The sequence below is a fragment of the Polypterus senegalus genome, chromosome 2, assembly GCF_016835505.1.
Source record: "Polypterus senegalus isolate Bchr_013 chromosome 2, ASM1683550v1, whole genome shotgun sequence".
Classification (NCBI taxonomy): Eukaryota; Metazoa; Chordata; class Cladistia; order Polypteriformes; family Polypteridae; genus Polypterus; species Polypterus senegalus.
In genome coordinates this window covers 255,655,881-255,676,081 of record NC_053155.1, presented here as the reverse complement: position 1 = coordinate 255,676,081, position 20,201 = coordinate 255,655,881, and the positions used below count along the sequence as shown (strand labels likewise).

Sequence of the window (20,201 nt, the reverse complement as noted above, 5' to 3'; positions counted from 1 at the left end):
AATCGGGGTAACGGGCTCATACTTGCTTATACCAGTTAAAAATTGAGCAGTGTCATTTTGCACCAGTTGTAGGCGAGCAATGAAGGTCTGGCTAATTCCAAAAAGAAGTGCTTTGCAGTAATCTAGATGAGAGGTTATAAAAACATGAATCACTGTTTCAAGGTTGCATTTAGACAAAACAGGCTTGATTTTTGACAGCTGCCTCAACTGGAAAAAGCAAGATTTTACCACTGTGTTCACGTATGTTTATCTTTTGCCTTAACTCAGCCTTCAGTGTGCCAAAACCAATCCAGGCAAGATTGTGCTTTCCCCTGCCACCACAATGAAGTTTTTTTATTTGATTTTCGCTCAACATCTGAAGATAAGTTCTGAGGTTGATGAGCAACTGTAAGATCTGGGCTTGCCACTTCAAACAAAAAGCTTCCTCATAGCATCAGTTATATTTACGATTTCAATCAATAACCAATGTTAGCACTCTGCTACCCTTAAAGTCCCCAGGTAATTATTAGTGTGATGTTAAGTTCTTATTTTCTGTATTTTTATGGAACAAGAGAAGGCAGACACGTAAACATCTTACTCCAATTGCACATGTGGCAAAGGGATTGTGCCCTGCATTGTGTTCTGTTTCAAACTGGCTTTTGCTTATGGACTGTTTTTCTCTGTGGCTTTTAATTAAATATAGCATTGCTGCTCCCAGACCCCTTTCTACTTTGCCTATCACTTCATTAAAATTAAAATCGGAGAAATTACATCTTGGCCCAAGAAATTCTTACACATCAAGTATTTGGCATAAGGTAAAGATACGATTGGGTTCATGTCCATTCTGGCATCTCCAAACTTCTATTTTTCACAACCCAATACTATGTATTGGAGATATCCCAGTGTCCTTCCTATCATGGTCCAAGCTAGGCATCTCTATGTTCAGAGACATTTTTGATGACTTTGGTTTATTTGAATTTCACTCTTTAAAACTAGAATTACCAGAGCCTACAAAAAAACTCAAAAATCCGTCCCACGTTAAAACGCTTTACACCTCTTCGTCAGCATCTTTTGTCCTCTAAATGTGTGGATAAGCACCAAACAGCAAGCAGCCTGCTATCACATCTCCCCACCCTGCACAGTTTTCTCAGCTCAAGTCTGTTTACCTGCTTGTCAGTTGCTTAGAGTTGTATAGAGTGAGAAGACAAGCAAAATGACACCTTTTATAAATACTATACAGTAATCCCTCACTATATCGCGATTTGACTTTCGCGGTCTCGCTTTATCGCAGATTTTATATGAAAGCATAACTAAATATATAACGCAGATTTTTCGCTGCTTCGCGGGTTCTGCGGACAATGTGTCTTTTTACTTCCTGTACATGCTTCCTCAGTTGGTTTGCCCAGTTGATTTCATACAAGGGACGCTATTGGCGGATGACTGAGAAGCTAACCAATCAGAGCACGCAGTTAAGTTCTCCTGACTGAGAAGCTAACCAATCAGAGCATGCAGTTAAGTTCCTGCTTGCTGAATGCAGTGTTAACCAGGAAGTCTCGTCTCGCTCATTCAGCATCAACGTGTTTCGCTGTGTAAAGAGTTGTGCTCTTTTGTGTTTATCTTTGTGCATAGTCAAGCCCTTCATTATGGCTCCAAAACGATCTGCTACTGCTTCAGGGGCCGTGCCCAAGCAAACGGAAGATGTTAACTATTGCCGAAAAGGTAAACGTTTTGAATTTGTTGAAGGCTACGATTCTTTTTATTTAAAAAGTAGGAAAGGAATATAAGATCTACGGCCGCAGTGTCCTTTTAACCAGGGTGCAAAACAAGTTGTATGTCAATGTAATAAGGCAGTAGTCTGGATGGAATCTGCTTTAGGGATTTGGATTGAAGACTGCCAGAAGAAGAACAACGGGAGTGCTACACAATCGCCTGAAGTGGCTCCTTTAAGGGCTGTAACACTCTCCTTTGTTGTGCAGTAAAATAAAACTCATTGTTATCGGACAAGCCATTGTGTCATTGTTGGTGAGTAACCATAATTAATTTTCTACTTACAGTACTTAGTACATGTACGTACGTTTAGTGTCACTGTACACACACATTTACTGTATACTATTTTTGTTGTATTGTACGTATTTATTTACTGGTGTCATGTCTATCGTAATGGCTGTAACATGTGATATCGGAGACACTCAATATCTTTAAAATAATATTTAGGTTTTACTGTATATAGACAGTGTGTTTATATACATAATTTCAATGAATCTTACCTAATATCTAAGAGAATACAAAGGGATTATGCTGTATAACTGTGCAGGGAATATTTATAAACAGTGTGGGAGAGTTTATAAGGGTTTAAAATATATAAAAATAACCATAGAAACATATGGTTTCTACTTCGCGGATTTTCACCTATCGCGGGGGGGTCTGGAACGCAACCCCCGCGATCGAGGAGGGATTACTATATCGTTATTTGGAACATATGCATTTCATGTGTGTTCCGTGTCTACAACAATCTATGCACAGTAAACACATAGTTAAAACAGAAACGTTTTTCATGTTTTAGTAATTATTGAAAAAATGAAGACACAGTGTATAATGTGTGAAGCCTGAAGTCCAAATATCAAAGAAACGCTTTCACAAAAGGTACAAATATAACAGAACAAGTGCGCTTTTATTCAAAAATATAACTGCAGAAAAAAAAAGACACGTTAGCATGCGACATTGACACGCATTTACTATGACTGCCTCCATGGCACAACAGTATCAGCTGCTGACTGGGAATCAAAAGGTCATGAGTTTGATACAGCATGACTCTGTTTTGAGAAGTGAACTGCTCCTATTCTTACTATTTTAGAATAAAAACATATATTTGATTTCAGTCTGTAACAGCTGGTGTAATTTATGATACTTGTAAAGGTTAGCTTTTGTTTTATTTATTCAGTTTAATTCTCTCAGCTGCATTCATGATCCCAAACCCTCCCCCACCTCGCATTTGACACTGCTGTTTTGAGCGTCATGATTTGAGTTTACCTCTGTTATAGCGCGTCTATGTGAAAACAGCAGTGAGCAGCAGTAAGAGTTTATTCTCTCAGCCGCGTTCACGATCCAAACCCCCCACATTTGACACTGCTGGGATCATGAACGTGTAACAAGTATCATAAATTACACAGTGTAACAAGTATCATAAATAACGTGTAACAAGTATTATAAATTACACCGGCTGTTACAGACTGAAATCAAATGTATGTTTTTATTCTAAAGTAGTGAGAATACGTGCAGCTCACTTCTGAAAATGGACAGAGAAGGGACTAGACAGATAGATAACAGAATTAGCTATATAGTAGTTTCGTTTTATATATAATGTATATGTATTTTACAATTTGGAGAATTATGTCAAAAAGAAATATATATCTAGTGACTTCTCTAGCTGTCTGTCTATTATGCAGTGCTCTGTCTGTCTATGTCTTATGGATATTAAATAATAACAGTTATAAAGACACTTGTTCATGTTAATTGCAGTCTCCATTGTTAAAAAAAATATTTTAAAAGGAGCATCCCACATTAAAATACAACGATCTGACTGACTGACAGTGCATACCACTTTATATGGTTAAAAAGAAAAAAAATTAAAACTTCCACCCCAGCAGGGAATCGAACTCAGGTCTCTAAGGCGCAACAGGCCTGATGTGCACTGATTGGCTGAGTAGTCCATGTCAACTATCAGCAAATCTTACCACTACACCACAGAAGCTATTGTCTTTTCCTTGAACCTTTTGTAAAAGTGTTAACTTGATCTTTGGACTTCAGGCTTCATACATTATATAGTTTATGCCTACATTTTGTCATTTATTACTAAAATATGAAAAAATGTTTCTGTTTTAAAAATGTGTTTACACAGATTAATGTAGAAACGGAATAAACATGAAATGCGTGTGTTCCAAATAGCAATCTATTATTTCCACTCTAAAACTCCACTTCACTCCCAGATAATCAATCAAGGTATGAGCTGGGAGAAGTTCATGCATGTTTTAAGTTGGTGGGGGAGATGGAATAGCCGGCTGCTTGCAGCTTGTCTTTATCGGCACATTTAGAGGACAAAAGACGCTGGCGGAGAGGTGTGAATGGATTTAAGTTGGGCCGGATCTACGAGTTTTTTCGTAGGCTCTGGTAATTCTAGTGTTAAGGTCCATCTGTGACATTCCTTCTTTTATTTCAGACTTCGTTCGGTCCTTAGGGCCTGTAAAATGTTGTTATCTTGACCATTCCCCCCACTCCTTAATCAAATTATACACCTCAATATCTCAGTCTATACAAACTGTATCTGTTTTAATAACCTATTCTGTTGGAAATCTGCACATGTCAATCATTCTCAATTTTCAAAGCTATTTCTCTTAATTTAACCCTATTAAAGCTATCAGCAGCAAGGAGTAAAGGGACATCTGGGGTTGACAATAGAAAGTGGCAGCATTGAGTGAAAATCATTCCGAACTGGGTCTTGAGCAGTCAGCCTTGCTGATCACAAACACATCTCTATTGTTCTGGAACTGATTGTCTTAGCTGTCTCTCCCACTTCTCAGTTTGGGCTACTTTAGCAATATACAGTACAATAGATGTATTAGTCATAAGGGCTGGAGTAAGGAGTTGGGAAGGCGTGACGGTTGTCATTGTGTACCCGTTTTATCTGCATTTGGTGTTTTGTTTTTTACCCATTTAACAAATAATTGATCACAAAAAAAGCAATCTTTACTATTATGCTAAAAGAATATCAAAACGTCTAATAGAAGCACACAGGCATTCTGCAACATGAAGGTCTTTGCTTTAGCCTCTCAGACTTGATGAGATCCAAAGTATTTAGACTAAATACTAACTTAATCACTGGAAGATATGCACAAATTTCACCTAATCATTCCACAAAGTATCATTAGTTTATCATAAGACACACTAGGTGAGAATTTGGATTTGATGTAAATTCAATGGCACTGAAAACAGTCTGAATGTGGATTTGTTACTGAATCTGGAAATGAATATAAGCAGTGAAAGTGTGAGATATAAATGAACAAATGCAGACAGAGCACAGAAAAGTACAAAACATTCATGACAGCAAAAGAAATTCATTGTTGATAACAAAAGCAAATGTTCTCCGGCATGATATGTGAAAAGGCTCACTGAAGTTTAGAAGTTTAAGCTCTGTAGAACACCTCGCATGAGCACAGGTGTTTTGAAATAGTTCTACTTGAAAACATACTTGGTTAGGAGAGGGTCACAGGAGTTTAACAAACTACAGTAGTAAGGGAATGCTTTGTGAAAACTGTAGTCAAGCAGCACAAGACCTGCACATCGAAGGTCATAGTGAAAATAATCACAATAAGTTGCAATCATAATCAAAATGTCATTACAAATGATGAAATTATTCTGCGTACTAGTTTAAATTAAGAGATTTTTTTCTGTGACCAAGAATTTTAGATGACAGCACGATTAAATGTCTACAGAACACAGATTTGCTTGCGTATCTAATTTTCTGCCATTTATTTTATATATTAGGTGTGAAAGAAATCATTGTAATAATCTGTAATAATTAAAGTAATCATTGAAATTCAGTTCCCACATTTTAAAACTAGTACAGAAGCTATATTAATATTTTGATGAATGTTGTATTATAGTATTTGTCTTGAGTTTAAAGTGTTGTGGGAAAGCATATAACAGGCAAGGGAAGGTCACAGATTCTTGAAGATTAATGCAGTTGTCTTACAGTATGGTATATACTATACATTCTTCAAAAATAGTTCAACAAGAAAATCTGCCTTGTTGGTGATTATTAGTCATTAGATACCAGTTTCACCTTAGGCACCATTACTCACCCTTACCAGTCCATAATGACTGATAATCCCTCCATGTCAGAGCTTTTTGTTTAAGTAATTTTCTTCCTGCTACAGTTTCATTTCTCCTCCCATTTATAAGGAAAGGGTCCTCATGAAAATGAAGAAATATGCCAAAGGCACTGTTCCTCAGATTAATGTACTGTATATGTGAGACTACCACATTCAGTTTACAATAATGATATGCTGTACTTTCTGTACATTGTAGTTTCAGAGTGCTTACTTTCAGATTTTTGCCTTGATAAATCAGTCGGACCATGTAGAATTAATTAATCCAGTTCATGTTCTGTTGAAATGGAAGAAATGACATCAAAGTGTAAATGAAATGAATAGAGCATATGCTACATTATTTGGAAAACTGTTTAGTAACTTTGATTTATCATTAACATAAGGAAAATACAGGAATTTAATTTGCTTTCATTATGTGAAAGCTAAGAAAAGCAAATAGAATATTGCATGGCAGACATTTTTCCATTTTCATGACAACTGCATTTTATTTTGATTATAGAATAATACATTAGTGGGTGCATAGTTTTATTTTCATAGGACTCTTCAATTGCAAATACCAAATTGCTTTACATTCAGACTGCTATGCAATTAATGTATTTGTTACAGTGAAGTTCACACAGATTGAATGACTTGCTCACAGTCAGAAATAGTTTAATCAGTGATATTAAAACCTGCAGTTTTTTGGATGGAGGCCCTAATCCTCCACAATTAAACCACAATCCTTGTAATATTATTGGTCGTGACTACATAGGTAATTGAAAGTGTTATGCTCTCTGTTTTCTGATATACAATGTAAACTACTAAATTTCGTACTACTGTACCCAGATATAGAAAAGCAATACAATAGTGATAATGTTTTTCATACGTCATTGTAGATATTAACAAGCCATAGTTATGTTCATCATATCAGGAAACAGTAGATAAGTGTTTATGTTCCTGAACAAACAGAAAAGTATAAGAAGGTTATGAGGCAAACAGCAAGGCTTGCAGTTATTCATTGTTATGTCAATTGTATGTCTGGTTTTATTATTGCACCTAGGAGGAGATACCTTGTTTTTCATATTTCATACACTAATTATTTGTAGCAGTTACACATTTTTCTAGATATGTGAAGATAATTTCAAGTCAATTTAGGTGTCATTGTTGTGTAATCTTAAAGAGCAGATTTATAGCAGCAATGATGGCATGCTAGAAGCTGTTAAAAGATTAAAGTGCAAAGGCATAATGGATGTAAAACATATAATAAAACCTACTTTATTTACTTTTTTTTATCAAAGATGGCATGCTGTTGGACTTTGATCTCTCTACATTTTTAAATGTTTTATTTCATTGACTTTATTTTCCTGTGAGAGTACAAGCTTGTATTTCCCAAAAGCTGTTCCATGCTTCCTTGTCCAGGATCTCACTGTTACGCTGTATGTCTAATTCATTATGCTATGTTATCTCCTGATGCTGTCTTTCTACATTATGTACTGTCTGCAGTTTCACAAAGCTTGAACTTCAACCCTTGACATATTACCCTGGAATTATTTAAATGACTGTAAGTTTCTTGTGCTCTACCTTGAGGGTCCTGCAAAGGCAACTGTTTTTCCAGACATGATTTTGGTGCTGGGTTATGCCCTTTGGAGATCGGAACTTAGCAGTCATGGATGAGCTTTTGGGCACTGTTATTGCCTCAGCTAATTCAGCTCAGCAGACCTTTATTAATGTCATCTGCTATCTTACAATGCTTTATGAGTCACCTGTTATGCAATGTTTGATGCATTGTGTTAACAAATGGTAGGATAACTGATGCTTTAGTGACAGTAGTACAGGATGGTACTTTCATAATATTTGATTTAGCTGACCTGTGACATGTAATTCAGTTTGCATGCAGACAGATTGACAAATGATTTTCTTGTAATGAGTGAATAAAGTAAATGTTTGCCATATACTGATTAAATAAAAAAGCAAACAATCATTCACAAAGTTTGTTTTCTGTGTGAGGAAAACTATCATTTTTTTATGTTCTACTAACAAGTTGTTTCATGCACTGTATACAAAAAGTATTGCAGAAAGTGTCCTCCTGAGGCATCATGTATAACACCTGGTGAAGAATTCACACTAAAGCATTGGGTACAGACAAAACTAGAAATGTGCGTACACACAAAATAAATTCAGATGTATAAAACTGTGCGTAACGAAAGTTCTATACACTTTCCCTTTATAAATCCCAATCAATGTGAATTTTAATGCACATGTACAATCCTACAGCTCCAACCTGACTCCTCCCAGAATTTTTTGCAGTGGCTGGAGTGGCAATCCTGCCACTAATCCCTGCAAGTTTAAGGACTTGCTTGCGGGGCTGGATGCATTGTTAACATCATACCCAGGATAAAGCAATTGCATGTTAACGGCATTGCTCAAGGGCCCAACAGAGTGGAATCACTTCTGGCATTTACGGGATCTGAACCAGCAACTTTCCAATTGCCGGCGCAGATTCCTAGACTAAGAGCCACCACAAATAAAATAAATACATGAGCATTGAATTGCCAGACAGCAGTAGGCAGTAGACTGTCTTCTTAGCACACTGTGATAAAATGAGCCTTTGGCTAAAATTGTTTCAAAAAAGAGTGTCTCCTAAATAGGCTGGTGTAGATTTTTCATGATATCATCCAATTTTGCCATCATCCTCCTTTTCACAACAGCTTACAGTGTGTCCAGGATTCACCTTGTGATGGAGCAGGCTTTTCTGATAAGTTTGTTCAGACACTGAGTGTCTTTTGAACTCAAGATGCTCCTCCAGAAGACTACAGCTTAGAACACTAAACTGGCCACTATGGACGAGTAGAACATTTTCAGTAGCTTGCTGCACACATCAAAAGATCTGAGTGCACTTAGGAAGTATATTCTTCTCTGGCTCTTCTTGTACAAACCGCTGTGTTGTTAGACCAGTCGAGTTTGTTGTATATGTGTACCCTCAGGTCTGCACTAATTCCATGTCCATCCCTGGGTTGTGACTGGTTGCAGAGGCTCCTTGGCAAGCTGGAATTCTACTAGCAGCTCTTTTGTCTTGCTGATGTTGAGGTGCAGGTTGTTGACACATCACCACAAGACAAAGTCTGCTACAAACTTCCTGTACTGTGATTCATTACCATTATTAATACAGCTTATGGAGTCATCTGAAAATCTCTGTGGGTGACATGTGCAGCTTCACCACCTGAGGCCACAGGTCCGCCACGCCCTCAACCCTCTGCAGTTCGCATACCAGAAGAAGGTGGGAACAGAGGATGCCATCATCTACATGCTACACCGATCCCTCTCTCACTTGGACAGAGGCAGTGGTACACTAAGAATTATGTTTCTGGACTTCTCTAGCGCCTTCAACACCATCCAACCTCTGCTCCTTAGGGACAAGCTAACAAAGATGGGAGTAGATTCATACCTGGTGGCATGGATCCTGAACTATCTTACAGACAGACCTCAGTATGTGCGTCTCGGGAACTGTAGGTCTGACATTGTGGTCAGCAGCACAGGAGTGCCGCAGGGGACTGTGCATTCTCCGGTCCTGTTCAGCCTATATACATCGGACTTCCAATACAACTCGGAGTCCTGCCATGTGCAAAAGTTCACTGACGACACTGCTATCATGGGCTGCATCAGGAGTGGGCAGGAGGAGGAGTATAGGAACCTAATCAAGGACTTTGTTAAATGGTGCGACTCAAACCACCTACAACTGAACACCAGCAAAACCAAGGAGCTGGTGGTGGATTTTAGGAGGCCCAGGCCCCTCATGGACCCCGTGATCATCAGAGGTGACTGTGCGCAGAGAGTGCAGACCTATAAATACTTGGGAGTGCAGGTGGATGATAAATTGGACTGGACTGCCAACACTGATGCTCTGTACAAGAGAGGACAGAGCCGACTATACTTCCTTAGAAGGCTGGCGTCCTTCCACATCTGCAATAATTGCTTCAGATATTCTATCAGACGGTTGTGGCGAGCGCCTTCTTCTACGCAGTGGTGTGCTTGGGAGGCAGCATAAAGAAGAGGAATGCCTCACGCCTGGACAAACTGGTGAGTAAGGCCGGCTCTATTGTAGGCACGGACAGTATGACATCTGGTCCAGAGCAACCGGAGCTGAGCAGGCTCCTGTCAATCATGGAGAATCCACCGCATCCACTGAACAGTATCATCTCCAGACAGAGGAGCAGCTTCAGCAACAGACTGTTGTCACTGTCCTGCTCCACTGACAGACTGAGGAGATCGTTCCTCCCCCACACTATGTGACTCTTCAATTCCACCTGGGGGGAGGGGGGGTAAACGTTAACACTATGCAAGATTATAGACTGCTATACCTGCCTTGCACGCTCTACCTTGTATTTTTTAACTTGTACTGCTTTTTTTTTATTGCTCTTTAATTAATATTGTTTTTATCAGTATGCTGCGCTGGAGTATGTGAATTTCTATCATTTCTATGTGAATCTATCTACCTATCTTGTGTGAAGTCTGTTGTGTAGAAGATAAACAGAAATGGGAGAGAGGACAGTTTCCTGATGTGCTCCAGTATTACACACCAACAATACTGACAAAAAGTTTCTCAGCCTTGCAAACTGCTGTCTGTTGGTCTCACAGTCCATGTAACACAGAGAGTGGAGAAAAGCCAGCCAACACAATGATAGCCACATTTGTTGTGTAGTTCAAACAAAGCATGCTGTTGAAAACAAAAACATGCCCAACAGTATGAATTCTAGGAAGCAGGTTCTACAACGTGATTGGTGGGGAGCGCAAGGCTTTAGAAGCGCACTGTATATAAGTGTAAGCGGGGGAATCTAGAAAATATAAGTCAAATGAGTCAAAAGAGTCAGACTGTTAACATCAGGGCCACTATTTTCTTATCAAGCTGGAAGGGAACACCACCTGTCAAATTCAGTAAATCACATTTGAAATCACAATCACAAAAATAGCATGAATCACTTACATAGAGCTACAAGGAGAACGTCAAGCAACATGACTATTTGGTTAAGTCTGGTGGGATAGTAGCTACATCTACATGTTCAATAAATATTATGAGGCCAGAGACCACTTCCTTTGCTCTTACAATCTATTTGCATTTTAGTATAACACTGCACTGGAACACTATTGATGCCTTCAGTAGAGGGGCAGTCACATACATGTCTCTGTTCCACAGTGTACTGCTTTCAACAGACTTCAGGCTTGGGACTTTCCAAAATGCATCTATTTACCATTTAAGAAGATCAAAAGGCGGTAGTGCACTGTACACAAGCTCCAGGTGTCCCACCTTCCCAGCATAACTGCCACTCCATTTAGCATTACACAAGTGTGAAAACTGATATTAAAGATAATCCTAGTAGTACCTCAATGGATACAATCTTTCTGTAATGGCGAGTGATATGAAACTTACTTCAGTTACTGCAGTCACACATACAGAAGGGCAAAGTTTACATACACAATCAAGTGCGCCACTGCTAAACTTGCAGTAACACTCCCAGGAATGTTTTTGCAGAAATGCTTTAACATGCTGTGCAAATGATATGATCAAGCTAAAATAAAGGTGGATTTAATGTAATTGTCTAGGAAACAATTTCATCTTTAAAGTGTACTTTCTGTTTGTGTCACACCAAATTGACTTAGCAGAGCAACTATGAACCAGTTGTTCATATTGGCTTAGTGTGCATATTCCTTGCTATGAAAAGTACCTGCCCCCTTCCTGAAATAATCTGTTTTTGCATATTTTACACAATGAAAATGGGAATCAGAGTGAACACACAATATGGTTTTTAAATCTTCACTTTCTTTATTCAAGGTCCTTCTGTAGTTTTTTTTTCTAAATCGTTGGACTTTGGAACATAATTTTCTGTGGTAAATGAAAATATACCAGGTTTGTGAAGAAATAATTTTGATTTGAAAAATGCCAAACTTACTGTACATGAAGTAAAGAGTACATTTATAAACCTTGTTTTCCAAAAAGTCTTTGAACATTGGGAAAATTCCTAAAGACTGGAGGTTAGAAAATATTATTCCATTGTATAAAAAACTAACTATAGACCAGTAAGCTGAACATGCATCACAGGTAACTTCTATCCATCTATCCATTATCCAATTCACTATACCCTAACTACAGGGTCACGGGGGTCTGCTGGAGCCAATCCCAGCCAACACAGGGCACAAGGCAGGAAACAAACCCCAGGCATGGCGCCAGCCCACTGCAGTCACAGGTAACTTAATGGAAGCAATTACAGTATAAAGGAAAATATTGAGCAGCACATGCCTACAACAGGAGAACTGGCAAATACTCAACATGGGTTCACACAAGGAAGGCTGTGTTCCACTGATTCTATAAGGAAACAATACAGGTATGTGATAAGAGAGGTGCATATAATATTATTTATCTTGATTTTCAGAAGGCTTTTGATAAGGTACCACATGAAAGATTAGTGATTAAATGAAAAGAATTGGGTGCGCAAGGCGCGGTCTGTAGTTGGGTACAAAATTGGTTCAAACACAGAAAGCAAAGGGTTATGGGGCAGGGAACCTTTTCAGAATTAGATGATGTTAAAAGTGGTTTGGGTCAGGGGGCAGTGTAGGGGCCACTAGTTTTTTTTATGTAAATACATTTTCAATATAAGAATATGATTAATAAGCTGGTTAAGTTTGCAAATGATACCAAAGTAGGTGGAAGGGCAGGTGATATAGAATCAGCTAAGTTGTTACAGAGGGATTTGGGTAGCATACAGGCCTAGGCAGATTTGTGGCACTGTATGGTATTACATGTAAGCAAAAAATGTTAAAATTGACTATGCAATGGAAAGTCTGAAACTTGAAAGTACACCATATGTGAAGGATTTAGGTCTTTTAGTGGACTTAACACTGTAAATTTGCAGACACTGCATGGAAGCAATCAAGAAAGATAATAGGATGTTTGGTTGTATATCACAGTCTGAGGAGGACAAGTCAAGAAAGGTTATGCTTAAGTTATATAATACACTACTGAGAACTCACCCGGGGCCTCATGTATAAACGGTGCGTACACATAGAAATGTTACGTACGAACGTTTCCATGTTCAAATTGCGATGTATAAAACCTAAACTTGGTGTAAAGCCACGCACATTTCCACGGTACATCATACCCTGTCGTACGCAAGTTCTGAGCTCGGTTTTGCAGACTGGCAGCAGCCAGTGTCAAAGCAGCGCTACTGTTCCTGTGTGGTTACCGTTTCTTTCTTAGATCCACATTCCTGACGCGGCTTTATAGATACACTGAAACTAACTGCGTATTGTTTATTAGTGTAATGCATCTGATTGTAATTAACCTGTAACAATATAATGGTCCAGGGACCATAGTATTCCAAATACCATAACTGCTTTAGCGTTGTTACTGTCACTGCACCTTCTTTTTCTTCTTTCAGCTGCTCCTGTTAAGGGTTGCCACAGCAGATCTTCTTTTTCCATATTACTCTCACTGCACTACTCGGACTATTTATATCACTGTATCTGAGTGAGGAATCACAGCAGCAGCTGATTGGAAAGAGAATTATCGGGATACAGCATCAAGCACACGCTGCCTCAGCCACAGCAAAACGCTTCAGAGACTTTCCCGTACTCACCTCGCGGTTCAGAAGTCAATCTGTCCATCAAGTGCTCCTTGTAGAACTGTTTGTACTTATAAGTACAATCACCTCACTTTAAACTTGCACTACAGTTATAATATTGATATGCTATCATTTTTAAGATGAAATGCAGCAAAATATGTTGATTTTATTATATAGATAAAACTTTAACTTCATTTAAATAATCTGTATTGATAATAATTTAAACATGTGCGGACACGGTGCCACAGCGCTAGCTAGTTCACGGATTGATCCTACCTCGTGATGTATTCTTGCTAGGTTGGTGCGAATCTGGAAGGATAGATGGATAGAATAATTAAACACGTACTACGAAGATATTTCAATATTCTTTAAAAGTTTTCAAGAATCGGCGTTCTAAGCTTACAGATGGCTTAAAGTCTATTACAGAGCTGATTGTGTGGCGATTGGGTATTTGGAGAAAGAAAAATAAGGACAGGAATTGGAGGTTAGTACGGTTGAAAGAGACAGTACTGCTGCAATAATTTCATTGAAGGTCGTGCACAATCACTGCACCACCATTTTCCAATGTTTAATAACATGCTTTCATTTCTTTTCATTCATCATCATGAAAAAGATATCGCGCATACATCTCTGTATTTTAACTATTCTGGGGGCCGTAATATTATGAATGTAATGGATTAAAAGTCCTGTAGGAGAAAGAGAAAGCGCGGAAGCATGTAGTGATTCACATACATAGAGCACATAGAAAATCAAATACAAAACAAAGCATTTAACGTGCTACTTTAGTTACGATGGGATTTGAGAAACTAGTAAATTAAACGATTTTAAGGTGAAGTTTATGATGATCTACTTTAATGACAAAATAAACTACGTGATTAAAGTGGACATTTTGAGATTAAAGTTGACATTTTGTGCTTTTATCCCACTGTGTGCCTATTTTTTTTCTCTGTACCCTAATAAGCTTTAATATGACACTCAAACGGTGGGTTACGACTTGCCTTTTCACGGCGACTTTGATATGTGACAATTTCTTTTTTATTTCGGGCACTGTGCGACTTTGTAAACTTGAGCTTTCAAGTTCTCTGACACTCTGTCACCTAATCAACTTTTTTTTGTTAATTATACCACTGTTTAAACCAACAAATAGTACATTTTTCCTTGCCTCCACTTGGTATTCGCTGAAATTCTTATATTTTCCCCCGTGCTTTTCCCATTGTCTTTTCACAGAGGGCTGAGCTTAAGGGTTATTTATATTGATTTGCATATTCAAAGAGGTGTAATTCTGGGAGGAGTTGGGGCGGGACAGCAGGTGCGTGCAAGAGCGTTACTTTTCACGCTGATTGGGATTTATGTAACGGAAGAACGTGGAAGTTTGCGTACGCACAGATTCCTGCATCTGTTTTTTTCAGTGCGTACACACATTCCTGCTTTTGTGCTTATGCCATGTTATAGTGTGAGTTCTATGCACAACATTATACATGAGGCCCCTGGAGTACTGTGCTCAGTTTTTGTCTCCATAAATTACAAAAAAGACATAGCCGTCCTAGAAAAAGTTCATAGAAGAGAGACTAGGCTGATTCTGTCACTAAGACGTATGAGCTATGAGGAGAGATTAGGGAAACTGAACCTTTTCAGTTGAAGGAAATAGAGATTAAGGGGGTGGGCATGACTGAAGTTTTTAAAATTATGAAATGAATTAGTACTGTGGATCCCAGATGTTACTTAAAAATAAATTCTGCAACAAGAATTGCAAACGTTTTAAGAGCAGATTTTTCACAAATATTAGAACATTTTCTTCACACGAAGAACCATAGACACACTGAATAAATTACCATGCAGTGCAATGAAGAGCAGGACTTTATGGATCTTCAAATATCAATTTGGGTTAATAGGATGGACAAGCTTGTTGGGCTGAATGGCCTGTTGTCATTAGAATTTTTCTAAAGTTCTAAAAATTTACCAGGAAAATATCCCAGAGATTATCGTAACAGTGCACTAAAAGAACTGTTGGCTCAAACATCAACTCTGAAACAGACACACTGTACTTACTTGACACTTACAAACTTTATTTTGTAATTATTTCCATGAAAAATGGCAAGATGTAGTTTATCTCAAAATTTTATTCATTTACGGAACCCAGATCTGACACAAAACTCTCTTTAATATCTAAATTCATCTTGGGGTAATGCCTAAAAAAATCCCCTTCTATTTAGCTACCTATTACTTTTATCCATAGTTGAAGCTTGATTGTGGGCCCCATCAGATATACATTACTAACAATATTCATTGTTAAAGATTTATTTGACCATTTAAATATTTTGCATCATGAACATTTTGAAAAAAGCATTATATATGATGAGAAAATTATTCACTAAACAGTTACAACTTAAAGCTGAAAACACTAGCAGTCATGTTATTTGTATAGGCATAAGAGCAAAATCACAACACAATTCTAAGTGTTCTCACATTGGCACAGCCACCATCTACACAAAATCCTGCCTTAATAAAACTTATGCCTTAATAAGCAAATTGTGTGGTCTAGCAGACAGGGCTGAGACATCTGAGTTCAGCCCATGAGGTTCAAAAACAGCTTTCACTTGAATCAGTATGTGTCATGAATAACTAAATGCTTCCTAGTTCTCCAAGTGCTTTCCATTCACACTGAGAACATTGAATGTTGTATTTTCAAACAGTATTCTGTTTATTCTTTTAGATTATTCTGTTGTTTATCTGTAGTGCATATTGCATGGTACATTATATGAGAGCTATTTTGTTATTAATTGTTACTGCTTATTTATTATTTATAGGATCCAGTTCTCCTTACTGGCACAATGAATAAGAACCTTGATCCCTTTAATGAGCACTCGGATGTGGACCTGTGGAATGTTCTCCAAGAGGTACAGTGAGAATGTATATTGTTTTAAATAACCTCTTAACAGTGTGAAGAGTCTTCAGTTAGAGAAAGTTTAAAAGACTCCCTCACAGAGAAAAAAACTATTCTTTGTTTCATTTGTTGCTAGTGTTTACTTAAAGCTCCATAGAAATCCCATTGAAGCATTGCAAGTTTGGTGGGTGTTTTATTCCTTCCTGAAGAGCCCTATCATTCTTTTATTTTTGTCACTGCTTATCTGTCCAATTGAAAAGTTCTATGTATTAATTTCCAGCTCTATAAAACTGAAAGATGCAGTTCAATGTATCATCTAAAAAGTTTTTGCACTACAGGTCTGTGAAAAATTGACCTAGAATTATCTTGATTAGCAATGATAACCATAAAATGGCCCTTTTCTTGTGTTCATCTGAATTTAATCTTTAACCCTGCAATATTTTGAAGACTATTTCACTTCTTCTCCATACTTATATTTTGATCTAATGTTTACGGCGCTGTCTGTTCCTGTTGCTTAAGGGGTTCAATGTATAATTGTTATGTACAGTCAATTCTTGTTATCCACTGGAATTACTTTCCTGAAAAACCCCACCGATACAGAAACCACAGATAGTAAAGCATTGACCCTATGGGAATTCTAGGTTTCACCAAGACTGCGGTTCAGTGGGGCTACCGGTGGGACGAGACAGTGTCAGGCAGGCATGCCAGCAATCCACTCTCGTCCCTCAAGGTTTAGTAGCAATCCTTCTGTAGGTTCTTCTACTATGCCCTGAAATGGGGGAACCATGTACAAAAAGTGTTGTCATTTCTACATGATGTGACCAAAACTTAGGCAAATACCCTTAAATTAAAGTCTGCAATGTGCACTTTAATCACATCTTTACTTCAATTGCATCTGAAATACAGTATAATTCTTTCTCAAAGAACCTTTACAGCATATTGTCACTGTAAATTAATGCTCCTTTTACAGGGCAATCATGTGACATTTGAACTTCCCCTATGGCTTAATTATGGAGTGCTTGTGACTCTCTGCTATAAAATTTTGTGTTCAACCTCATGTTTTTGTGGCGCTTGCACATTTTTCCTCCCTTTGGATACTCAGGTTTTTCTATCTATTTGCAAAGAGTTGCATGTCTGGCAGCTTTAATTTGACCTAGCATAAGTGAGTGAGGATCTGCATGTTAGTATGCACTGCTATTGACTTTTATGTTTGGTTTCTGCTTGTGTATGATGTTACCAAAATATTCCTCCATAACCGTAAACTGTGCTAAGTGATTTTAATAATAAATTAATGGCCTGAAATTTCTAACAACTACATACTATTTAAAAAGTAATATTCTCAAACCGCTTTCATTTGATTCAGGGAAGTGGGAACTTTGACATCTGTCCTTGTCGTACTGGTTGCAAATAAATTTTCCTCTTAGATAATAAAGTCTACCTAACCTAGCCTAACAACCCAGCAAGTCAATGACAGTGACCACTCATGAATACATAGACATACACAAATGTTAATTTAAAAGCATTTGCTTGTTTATGCAACCACCTATATGAAGTCTGAATCTAATATAAAAGTCTTTAAAAAATATTTGTCAGAAATGGCATCTGTAAATTTGCCACTTTCTTCATAATCTCTGCTACTCTGCTGTACTAAACATGTTATTTACAATTTTTGCAGTAGCAGTATTAACTTTACTTTCGTATTCAATCATTCATTCATTTTCCACTGCTTATCCAAGACCAGGTTTCAGGGGCAATAGTCCTAGCAGTGAGGCTCATACGTCCCTTACCCTAGCCACACTTGCCAACTCATACTGTGAGATCCCAAGGCTTTCCCAGGCCATTTAAGAGATATACGCCTCCCACAAGTGCTTATATAGGCTGTACTGCCCCCTAGTGGCACCCTGTATTTTTATTCTGGTATGTTTTGGACCTCCAACACTGTTAGTGCAACAGTCTCTTTATCTTTTGCCTGTTTTGTCCTGTGCTGCACTTGTTCCTTTGCCTCTGCCTACTTGTTGCAAGTCAACCAAGATCCTCACAATGTTTTGGACCAGTCAGGTGGTATTTACTAGGGCATTATAGTCATTTAAATGTAGCTCAAATATTCCATAATTGAGTTTTCTTTTTTTGTTTGTGCAGCAATGATGATGAAGTCCCTTGCTTGTCAAGGAGTTTAAATATTTTTACAAACTGTTTAAAGTACACAGTACTGTAGCCTTACAGATCAATTGTCATTAATTTAAGCTTTTGTTTGGTCATTGCTCTTGTGAGTGATTTAAAGATTGTTGCATTTACAATTTCCACTAATAAAATAGTTTCTACTAGCCAAGCCGCGGCGTACTATACGCCGCATAATCAGGGCAATTTTTTAATGATTTTTAAGCACAGGGAGGAAATTAACATTTGAAAAATCAGTAATGTAATAAATCAGCAAGAAAAGAAACATTGTAACAATGCACGGAACGAACCAACACACAATCGTCCGTGACTGAAAACTGGCGGACCCTCATCGCACCTTCTCCTGCCAGATGGAGGGATGTGAGTGCACTGCGCTCAGGTGCGGAGAAGGACGTCTCACTCAGCTACCTCCGTCATGCTAGTCTGCTGATTTCTCGTTCAGTATGCACTGCCCGCTCATGTGCCAACCTCCAACTCGTCACTGGAGTCGCTGTTGTCTTTACACAGTCCAGATGCATCTGTGACTCACGTAGACGTTTCATTTCTCTGTGCGGTTTTGGCTGCTCTTCTATATATAATCCACCAAGACACCCGACCACGGTAGTCGCGAGGTGGGAGGGGGGTGTGCACAAAGGGTAGAGCGTATGAGTCGCACTTAGTGGGAATTCCACGGTTTGCAGCCCGAATGGGGTTCAACGGCTTACCCACGCCTCTCTGCGCCTGGTAGACACACGCTCAATCTCATGCATAATTATTAATTGAATACTAAACACTTCTGGAAAGACATGGTTGTCTAAAATAGGTTGTTGTGAGAATACAACAGTAAGTGAATGAAAAGATGGAACTCTGGAGAGAGCAAAATACAACACAATAGTGAAGCCACGGCATAACAAACACTGCATAATTATTTATTGATGGTTAAACACTTCTGGAAAGACACAGTTGTCTAAAAAGGGAGGGTTTCAGGATACAACAGAAAGTGAATGAAAAGATGGAACTCTGGAGAGAGCAACATATAATTGTCCGTGAGTGAAGAAGACGCATGTTTGTCGCAGATGCGAATTGCTGTATGTAGCGTGTAAAACAGTTTGCTAAAAACTCGGTTTTTAAAGATTGCTTACTTCATTGTGTTTTAACCTCATTTGGAAAGGATTGTTTTAAGGATCCCATGGAATACCCCTCGCAAACCGTTTTACACGCTGCATATGGCGATTCACCTCCGCGAGAAACTTGCCTCTATGAACAGTCAACACGGCTTAGAGGTGCCAGGAGTTGGTGGGCGTGGCTCCTTCCTGCGTGCGCCATAGGTGTTTTACTTGTCGGTGGCTCAGTGAATCCACGCCCTTTCCGCCGTGCTTTCCATGGTTGTCTTGCCTTAGTGAATTATATATATAGATACTGTGTCACACATGTGCGATTAGGAGGCAGTCAAAGAGCCTAAAGGTGAGCGAAACATCGCAAGATAAGGGGTTGTCACATGGTGCTTACCTGAACTTCTTTTCATCAACAGAAATCAAGAAGAAAAATATTCCCCGCAACTTCCAGGTTTCAAAATGGCTGTGATGACGTCACTTCCGGCAAACCTTGATGACGTCACTTCCAGCCCCCACAAATCAACTCACTTATGGCCCATCAGGATGACGTTGTTTCTGGTTCCTGCTGCAGCGTCACACCATGCAAACC

The 20,201-nt window shown here is 38.5% G+C and overlaps 1 long non-coding RNA gene across 1 annotated transcript in view; it reads left to right on the top strand.

The window, feature by feature from the left end:
• LOC120524677 overlaps nucleotides 1-20,201 on the top strand; it is a 36,045-nt gene extending 15,844 nt beyond the window's left edge. The window contains exons 2-3 of the long non-coding RNA XR_005632822.1: nucleotides 16,264-16,353; nucleotides 20,029-20,201. This is a non-coding gene — a long non-coding RNA (uncharacterized LOC120524677). The remainder of the gene's footprint in view (nucleotides 1-16,263; nucleotides 16,354-20,028) is intronic.